At 37.8% G+C, this 9,239-nt stretch overlaps 1 long non-coding RNA gene across 1 annotated transcript; it reads right to left on the bottom strand.

Moving 5' to 3' along the window:
- Positions 1-564: 564 nt before the first annotated feature.
- Positions 565-2,161, bottom strand: LOC139130046 (uncharacterized). The gene is made up of 3 exons (XR_011551763.1): positions 1,816-2,161; positions 983-1,004; positions 565-808 (listed from the first exon to the last, which is right to left on the bottom strand). It is a non-coding gene; the product is annotated as an uncharacterized lncRNA (long non-coding RNA).
- Between the last annotated feature and the right edge of the window lie 7,078 nt (positions 2,162-9,239).

Raw genomic sequence — 9,239 nt, 5'->3', positions numbered from 1 at the left:
GATAGCTGATCAATTCGAATGCAAGATAAAGGCACCGAAAGTGAAGTACAAAGAAGTTGTTTACAGCAACAGGCATAAGCAGTATTAAAGTACGCAGCATTCATGTTAGCCGTTTTGTTACAGTGCTGAATGCTTGGCCATATACACCTTTTGAACTTGAGAGAGCACATTAAGCTGGCTTACACACCAAAACAGACTTAATTTTGTGTGTGTGTGTGTGGACACAAGCAGACTCAAACTACTTATCCCCTTTGTTTGCAAAACGCAAATAGTTTTCACAGAAACGTTTCCAATTTTTTACTGTCTGAACGTAGTATGTGACACTATTTGTGATTTGCAGACACAGGAGATTAATAGTTAGAGTACACTTATGTCCACACAAAAAATTAAGTCTTTGTTTTGGTATTTAAGCCGGCTTAATGCACCCTTTCAAGTTCAAGAGGTGTATATGGCAAAGCACACAGTATTGTAACAAGAAAGCTGACATGAATGATGCGGTGCTGTAATACTGCCTGATGCTGTAAACAACTACTGTCAATCTAATTCTTTATAAATATGACTCACCCTCCAGGACAAGAACAGTAGCCATCGATAATTTGACACCTTTCTTTATGGACTAATATCCAACAGGAGTATGGGTCTGCAGATATACTGGTCTCTCTAATGACCTTGGCTTTGATGAAACAATAAGGGATATCAGCAGCAACACCATGGTATTTAAGACCATTGACATGAGAGGATAGATGGAGAGATTTCCCATCTCTCAAAGACTCCTTCCCTCCGGTCTTAATACCTATCGCTTGATTTTCTACAAAAAACAAAATTGAATGATTTGAGCATCTCTGTTTAACAAGTCTTTACATAATAGTTGATCATGCTTTAAAAGAATGCAAAAACTAAAACTATTACTATAATTAGGCTATTATTAACTAACTAGGTATTGGAATATGAATATTGTATATATATCATTGTAAATACTCACTTGTTATTATTTAATCATTGACCTATAAAAAAAGAAAAAGAACTTTAAAATGAAACAATAAAAATATACATGTAACAAACAAATAAAGAAATAGCCAAAACAGCGACTGTACACAAAGATATCATAGCTGTAAGATCAAATAGATAGTACTACATGTTATTATCGTTATAACTGAAGGAAAATGAGTAAAAAAAACTTAAAAGCCCAAATTAGCTGTATCTTGTAGCATATTTTTATGATTTTACTCAGGCACACACTTATCAAAGTACCTGCTGGGACAGTATGTGCAATATTGAATGAGATAAAGATTACACTATTATTAAATGTTTGCCCACACAATGAATTGAAGTCCCATGCAAAAAAAAAGTAAGCCTAAAACGTGGATACTGTGCATATCTGCACTGAAGTCTTGACATAAACTGCACAGAGTAGTCCAATGTAATGTATGGGGATGAATATTTTCAACTGTTACATTGTAGGTTCTGTTTCCATTGTTATATAATCAATTGTTTAAAATGGCGGGAAATCAAAATGACCGTTAACATTTGAATATTGAATTGTCAAATGGTTTACAAAGGAATGCTTTCCTAATGTAGTAAAAGCCCGTATCTCTTCAGAGGGTACAATTCAGAGAGAACCAGGAGAGAGTAGGGAGATAATTTGAGGTCAACAAACTCCACGAGTTACAGCTAGCAGGGCTTGACAAAAGGGTCGACATTGCTAAGGACGATGCATGCAAGTATTAAACAACACGTAAATGTTAAATATAACTAAAAATCATTATACGGTAATACAGTAACACAGGTAGCTGGAGGTCAAATTAAAGTAAATACTTTTGTCGAAGTAGCTTTCTACTCTGCTCTGCTCAACATCTGGGAAGCTGTGAGGAGAGTCCTCCCATCCGAATTGAATGCAATCGGGATCTGGCAGACGGATGACACCTTCGTTCAAAACCAACTTTTGGGCTTTGGCATCAGCGATGTCTTCAAGCTGTTCTGTGATGGGAGGTTTCTGCTGCAAATCTAGCTGCTCTGCAGCATAGCAGTTCTGCACGAGCTCATCTTTTAGGGAAACACCGACCGGAACATCCCGCGTGATTAAAAATTGCCTCAGCTTAGGCACTGTCCAGGACTGAAATTGGCGAGCTGCCGCCGGACAAGTAGCCATGATGCATGTGCTGACTGATGACCCCAAACAATCCCAGAATTCAGCGTGTCCGTCGTCATTTCCGCTATCCGCGAAAGAGACTATGGAGTTTTAAGGTGTCAAGGACTATGACAGAACTCCATGACCTTGCCTTGACGTTTGTGTGGTACGGAAGTTATTTTCACGAGTGATGCGGTGTATCCTGCGGCCGTATTTTCACGAGCGAAGCGAGTGAAAATACAGCAAGGATACACCGCATCACTCGTGAAAATAACTTCAGTACCACACAAACGTCAGGGCAAGGTCATGGAGTTCTGTTATTATTACATATGTTCCCAAATTACACACGTTGGTAACTTCGTCGAACAAGTATTCTTTGGGTCGGCGGATGGATATTACTTAACCTACAGAGTTATTCGCCCCTCAGCTGGTACACTCAAACAACGTCACTCACAAAAATGACACTACAAGATGTTTTCAAGTGAAACCGTTCTTATTTGATATCAGTATAATCGTAATTCATGTACACTAGAACAAGAACAATGAGTAAAACTTCAAAATGAGAAAGTCTAATTATGTATCGGTTGAATCATTCAATCTGAGTCGGAATCGGAGTAGATCACTGCAGGTCGGCGACGTTTGGAGGCGATGCAAGTTGCAACGTGGTATACAGGTGAAGATTGTTCAGATAGAGAATTATTTCGGTGATGTTGAAGGTAAAGTTGAACGATCCACCACTGATTTGTGCATTTGAGAACATCCCTGGTAGTTGCAGTAACTGATGGAGGGCATTTTGATGCATTGACGACAAGGGACCTCGAATTAGCATACGAAGGACCGGCCACCGGTCGCGGTGTATGCGCGGGGGGGGGTGTATGTTCGGCCGGCATCAGGCTTGTACTTCCGGTCGCGGTCGGTCGTGGATGCAGGTTGTGTACCGGCGAGTATGTTGCTCATCTGACGCTGCTGGTCTGCACTGGCCACAGAATAACGGTTGAGTTTTTGTGCCCGCTTAGCTTAGTTGTGAAGCCACAGTTGGTGTAACGCCGGCATCGAGCAGTCGTTGTACGCAGCCTTTACGAGCGCTGTGATTACTCAATTTAAAATTTGTCAGTGAGTCCCGTCGCTTAGAAGAAAAAACAGCCTAGCAATTGATCTAACTCAGGTGGTGGAATTTTTAGAACTTCGCAAGTTTCTTCTGTCATGGTGTGAAGTCATTCCTTGAAAACTGCCACTTCGCGTCTTGTTTTCGTTTCCGTGCACGTGTTTTGTTTTTTCTGCGCTCCAACTTGGACGTCGACATCAGCTGTGTTGACACGGGCACATCTCCCTGTGCTCGCAGTCCCAGACGGCACTGTCAACGACGCTACCCTCGCGTTATCCTTAAAAAATACTTGATCTCCGTGTCACAAGGTGTTTCCATTGTGTCTCCGTAATAAAATTCAATTTCAAAATGATCAACATATTCGCAATTTGCCAGTCGTAATGCTGGTCCTCCAATCGAGCTGGTTTCAATATAGGCCTAAAGCAGACGACAGTTTTTTACCAAAGTATAAAGTAGTCCGCCAAATTTGATACTCATTAGCATAATTTAGCGTGAAAATACCGAAAAATTATTGAATGGGCACGTGACTAATTTGCATATATAGTTATTTGATGGCTTGTGACATTCTCCTTCAATCTGTAAGTACGTTTTTCAGCTGTTTGACAAGGAGTTTATTGTTAACATTTGTATTATTATATAAAATTAATAAAGTGTAGGAAGCAACTGTGTGGTCAATATGATATACAATTTATCCTGCCAAAAACCGAATTTTGAAAAGGAACTATTTTTCTCATATGCACATTACTGAGATTCAATACCAACTTTATGTGATTGGGCACAATAGAATAATCTGCAGTACATATGTAATAATAAGAACTATATTCGGTGGAAGTTTAATATTTTATTTGCTGTCTTTATTGAATCAAAGTTTTGTGAACAACATAATTAATATATTGGTCAGGAGATTTTTAGTCGTATATATTCGCTTTTTTGTTCATCACATTTTCTCCATTTTGCGTGCACCTTTGTTTTACAGACAAGAGTTAGCTATCCGTTAGCTATATTTTACACTTATTGTTTTCAATATGCAGGCTTCTGCAGAGGTAGTCGATAGAGGTCGCACTTGTCGACTTAATTTGACATGAATGCAAGAAGCTGCCATGAGGCTCAAAGTGACCCAGTTTCTCAAGCGAATGCAAGAAGAGCACAGGCGAGTGACTGAAGCAACGGCGCTGGCAAAGAACGTAGCTTGGCTGTACTGGAACGAGGATGGCTTTGAAGAGTACGAGGATGAAGTTGCAGGTCACATCAAGCAAGAGTACAAGGCCGGCAATGCGGTCACCTTTATTGAATCGGATGACTATTAATACCAAGACTGTTTCAAGTCCACCGAAGAGACCAAAGTTCCTGTAAGAAGAGATTTGAAAAAAAGGTAAGGTAAAGGAAATCGATCTGCTTCAAAATCAAAACGAATGATTCATCTTATAATGCAGATGTAGCAACATTGTCAATAAGCACCGAAAATATATAATTGTCCTGATCATCAACCAAATTGTATTCGGCTCGTATTTTTAAGAATGCCATGCGGACTCTCAAAGGAGATCTATGGTACAAGGCTTATCTGTGTAGTTGACAAAGTCATAGACTCATTATATTTGGAAATCGGTTTAGTGATTGATCGGTTGCTTAGAGTTAAGAAGCAAACAATCTCAGGGAAAATAAAACTCATTAATTAAAAAAGCTTCTGTCACTACGGGTGGCATTTCTCTTCCGGAGCATTTGACTCCCATGCACGATTCTAAGGAAGTGAAACATGTGCCCCTTTTCAGGTGGAGTGAAGAAAACATCAGCATTGCAGATGAATTGAAGAAATCGATGTTAAGAACAGTGACAGGAGTTGTAGAGGTAATTAAGGAAACACGAAATACGTATACAAATGAAGAAAAGGAAGCGCGTTTCTGTCTATATTCATGTGTGTATGTATGTATGTATGTATGTATGTATGTATGTATGTATGTATGTGTGTGTGTGTGTGTGTGTGTGTGTGTGTGTGTGTGTTGTGGGTGGGTGTGTGTGTGTGTGTATGTATGTATGTATGTATGTATGTATGTATATATGTATGTATGTATGTATGTATGTATGTATGTATGTATGTATGTATGGTTGTATCTATCTATCTATCTATCTATCTACCTATGTATCTATCTATCTATGTAAAGTGTGGTATGTGATTCAATGAAATCAGATGATTGGAGCCTCATTTCGAATAAGTTAATTTAAAAGACATTTGGAAACTGGTTTTCTCTTTTAGATAAAAATATTTAAGACTAGGCAATTATATCGACAGGTGGTGCTCATAAAGCAAACCACACAACACAGAAGTAAACCTTGGATCCAAATAGAGCGAAATCACTACTATGGGACATCCTTGGAAACCTGCGCCAAAATAAATGGCAGGGTTTTAACAGAAACTTTGTAGGAAAACAGGAATAACCTATTAAAGCTCATGTGGCTATGAGAGAGAATACTCGTTACTATTCGTCTCTGCTACATTTTTAGAAGATGAAACATATATTTCAAGCAGTTATTATGTAAATGGACAATGCGAAATGATTTGCAGTCACAGTTGACACATTAGTAAGTGAGTATAGAGTGGTTTCAAAATGACAATGCACTCTGCCCCGTCTCATTTTAACTACCTGCTGTAGAAAATTGAACAGTTAGATAAATTAATTTGATAAAAGAGTAAGAGTAACGATTTCGAAGGGACCAGTGTCATTCTCTGGTTTCGAATCTTTAAACTTGAAAGTAAAGGGAAATTGACGGGTAATTGCTGGTTACCTTGAATTTCTCTATTCTGCTTGGTATTAAAGAAGCTAGACTGTCTGCTTCTATATGGCAGGCGGAGAGATCTACTGTTATACTCAAGATTATTTAATCTGAGCAAATGCAAGGAAATCCTGCGCTATTCCAACGCTCTGTACTTACGCAGTGCATGATGAAAAATCGCTTTCAACCGAAGGCGTCGCGAAAATTGTTAGGGTTAGCATCAGTGACCTTCGAGAGGCATATTTAAAGACACGGTGTGAATTTGTAATGTGTGCTTTTGTAATTCATTCATGTTCACTGTTCTTTGATTCCAGCCTCAGCATACGGACGAGGATGTTACTTTGCCCTCAATGCTAAATACTCATCTGCGGATAGGTTCTCACCACGTGACACCAATGGTCACAAACACATCTATGTCTGCAAAGTCCTGACGGGCGAGTACACCCAGGGGAGACGAGAGATGCTGGTTCCTCCATCAAAAAATCCTAACGATCCTACTGATTATTACGGCTGTGTCGTGGATAACACTGCAAATCCGACCATATTTATTATTTTGAACGATTCTATGGCCTATTCTGAATCTGAATATCTTATAAAATTAACATGTAAATAATTAATTTATGATGTGGACACTTATTATTAACGAGAGCAAATAGCACCTGTTTGATTATTTCAAATTGCTCATAAAAAAATCCTCGGGACTTTCTGTTGTGTTGCAGGTAAAGATAATCGATATCATATGATTATAAGCAAATAGGAACACTGATAATTATTTCGCACTTATCGTACAAAAACTACATGTACTTTATTATATCACCCGCTAATTAAAATAACAACAAATCAATGGCAGAGGTGAATTTAACCTAAGCTGGTTTTTTTTAAAATTTTGCTTCTCAAACACTAGGCAAGATATAAATATCTGAGACACACCTTTGAAGAACATTGTGATATTTTGCATTCCAGAAAGTTTGAGTCAGATATTTTGAAGTATTAAGACAAAACATAGGGAAACCGAATCTGAAAGGTCATGGGAATTACCTGTCACGTGAGAGATATGTAAACAATGGTGACACTGTGGTTACCAAAATGTTTTCCTATATCTAGGCTTTCAAAAATGTATAGTTTACGCGGGTTCTGAGCTTATTATCACCCGAGTATTGTTAGATAAAAGGTCATTTTCTTGTCTTGGAATAAACAGACCAAATACCGTTTTTCCACAGTATCCTTTATCAACATGATTATATATCCTATATAAATAATTTGTTGAGGACTTTAAAGGTGTTATAAAACTCTACTTTAAGTTCGATCATAGCAGTTGTTATTTAGAGCACAAGTTTTCCACATTGCAGGTCACAAAGCGTTTTTTATGTAGTGTTTGCTCCATCAATACAACAAACCTTTCAAACGTATAGCTTGTCATTTTGGTATATTATCCATTTCTGGTACGACAATATCAGGAAAATTAAACTGTTTTTAAACTTTGCACATATGTTGTATGCAATTAATGATTAAATAAAGAATCAGAAAGCTACAGGTACATTGAGGGCCATGTTGTCTAACTTACTATTACCGCGACAAAAGTTTTCTTAATGGTTTCACATTGACTTCGGTAAGTACCCGGTCAGAACGAACTTAAGGCAGACGTGTTTGGAAGAGCAGATTTGCGTTGCAGGCAAAACCGAATTTTCAGAAGACTTAATGTTTTTTCATAAGCGAAGAATAAATCTGATTCTCATTCAAAGAAGTAGGGGAAATATTTACAAACAGATGGCCTGTAAGTGACGATTTTTTCTCAGAGATTTACCTTGGTCATAATTCATGCCGCATCGTTACTCAAAAGCTTACAATATAGTATGCAAAAATATACCTGTGATTTGCAGAACACGTGTAAATGACATGTTAAATTTTAGTGCAAAGTGTTCAGGTTACAAAATGACAAAAGGTTAAAAAAGGCACTCTTTGTTTTGTTTAAGACCTTTACTGCTACATTCTACTGTTGATTTATCACAAAACATAAAGGAGATTCATTACTGAATCTGGTATGTCTGAATCTGGATTAAGTCTGAAGTTTTGAAAATTTTACCCTACACCGTGAGAGGTCGCTCTAACATGAAGAACTATATTTGTCTATTCTATTCGCGGTAATTCCTGTACGTCATCATACTATTCACAATAACACAACAGCTGACAAAGGCTGAACGATTCAGTCAAAATATTTTATCGAAAGCAATACGCTCTGAGTTACAGGAATTACGACTAATAGAATATGATTCCAGAGCAAGTAAACAATATTCTTAGTTGTATAATTGTCTAGTCGAATGAGTTATTCTTGCGCGAATATGAAGTCATCTGATTCAACCTTCTTAGCGATTAGTGAAACATGTCATTATGAAAGGAGAAATGGGAATTAGTTATATTAAATTGTAAAATATAAATTAAACTAAAATGGAGAGTAACAACTGTGAAACTGTGAAATGCTGAAGAAGCAGGTAGAAAAGTAGAATGTAAGGGAACCATCATTATTTACGGCCTGGGGGTCGGAGGAATGTGAGGGGGGGTCACTCGAAAAATTCAAAACTTCAAGGGGGTCTCTAAAATATGGAGAGGAAGAAGGGGGTACTCAATCTTTTGTACAAAATCAATTGAAACACCTGTCAGATTGCACCATTTCATACATCAATATCTCAAAATTTTCGATGTGACACCCCCTCTCTTGCTCTCCCTTTTGGATGTTCTAAACGTTTAACTAGTAATAAGACAAATGAAAAACTGTCAGATTTCACCAGACTGCATCATTGAACACATCAACAATCTCTTAAATTTTTCACAGGATCTAGGGCAAAACTGTACTGCTCTGAATTATCACAGAAACATATTTTAATGTACTTCAGTGCAGTAAACATTGTGACATTAAGAAGGTCACATATTTTCCATTTCTGAATTTTCTTTGGTCTTCAATCTCTGACAAACTGAGAACTTTTTGGTTACAAAATGTCTTGTCATTGTTTAATTGTTGAATATTGTGACTCATTTTCGAACAGTTTTACCGAGTGCGAAATCCATTGAAACACCTCTCAGATTGCACCGTTACAACACATCAATATCCAAAATTGTCGATACGAGAGGGGGAAACCCCCTCTTGTGCTCTCCCCCTTGAGGTATTCTAACCGTTCTACTTGGTATAAAAATTAAAAATACTCTAAGATTGCACAAGACTGCTGCACCTCTGCACATATC

The sequence above is a fragment of the Ptychodera flava genome, chromosome 3 (assembly GCF_041260155.1).
Source record: "Ptychodera flava strain L36383 chromosome 3, AS_Pfla_20210202, whole genome shotgun sequence".
NCBI lineage: Eukaryota > Metazoa > Hemichordata > Enteropneusta > Ptychoderidae > Ptychodera > Ptychodera flava.
This window is presented reverse-complemented; position numbering and strand designations above follow the sequence as displayed.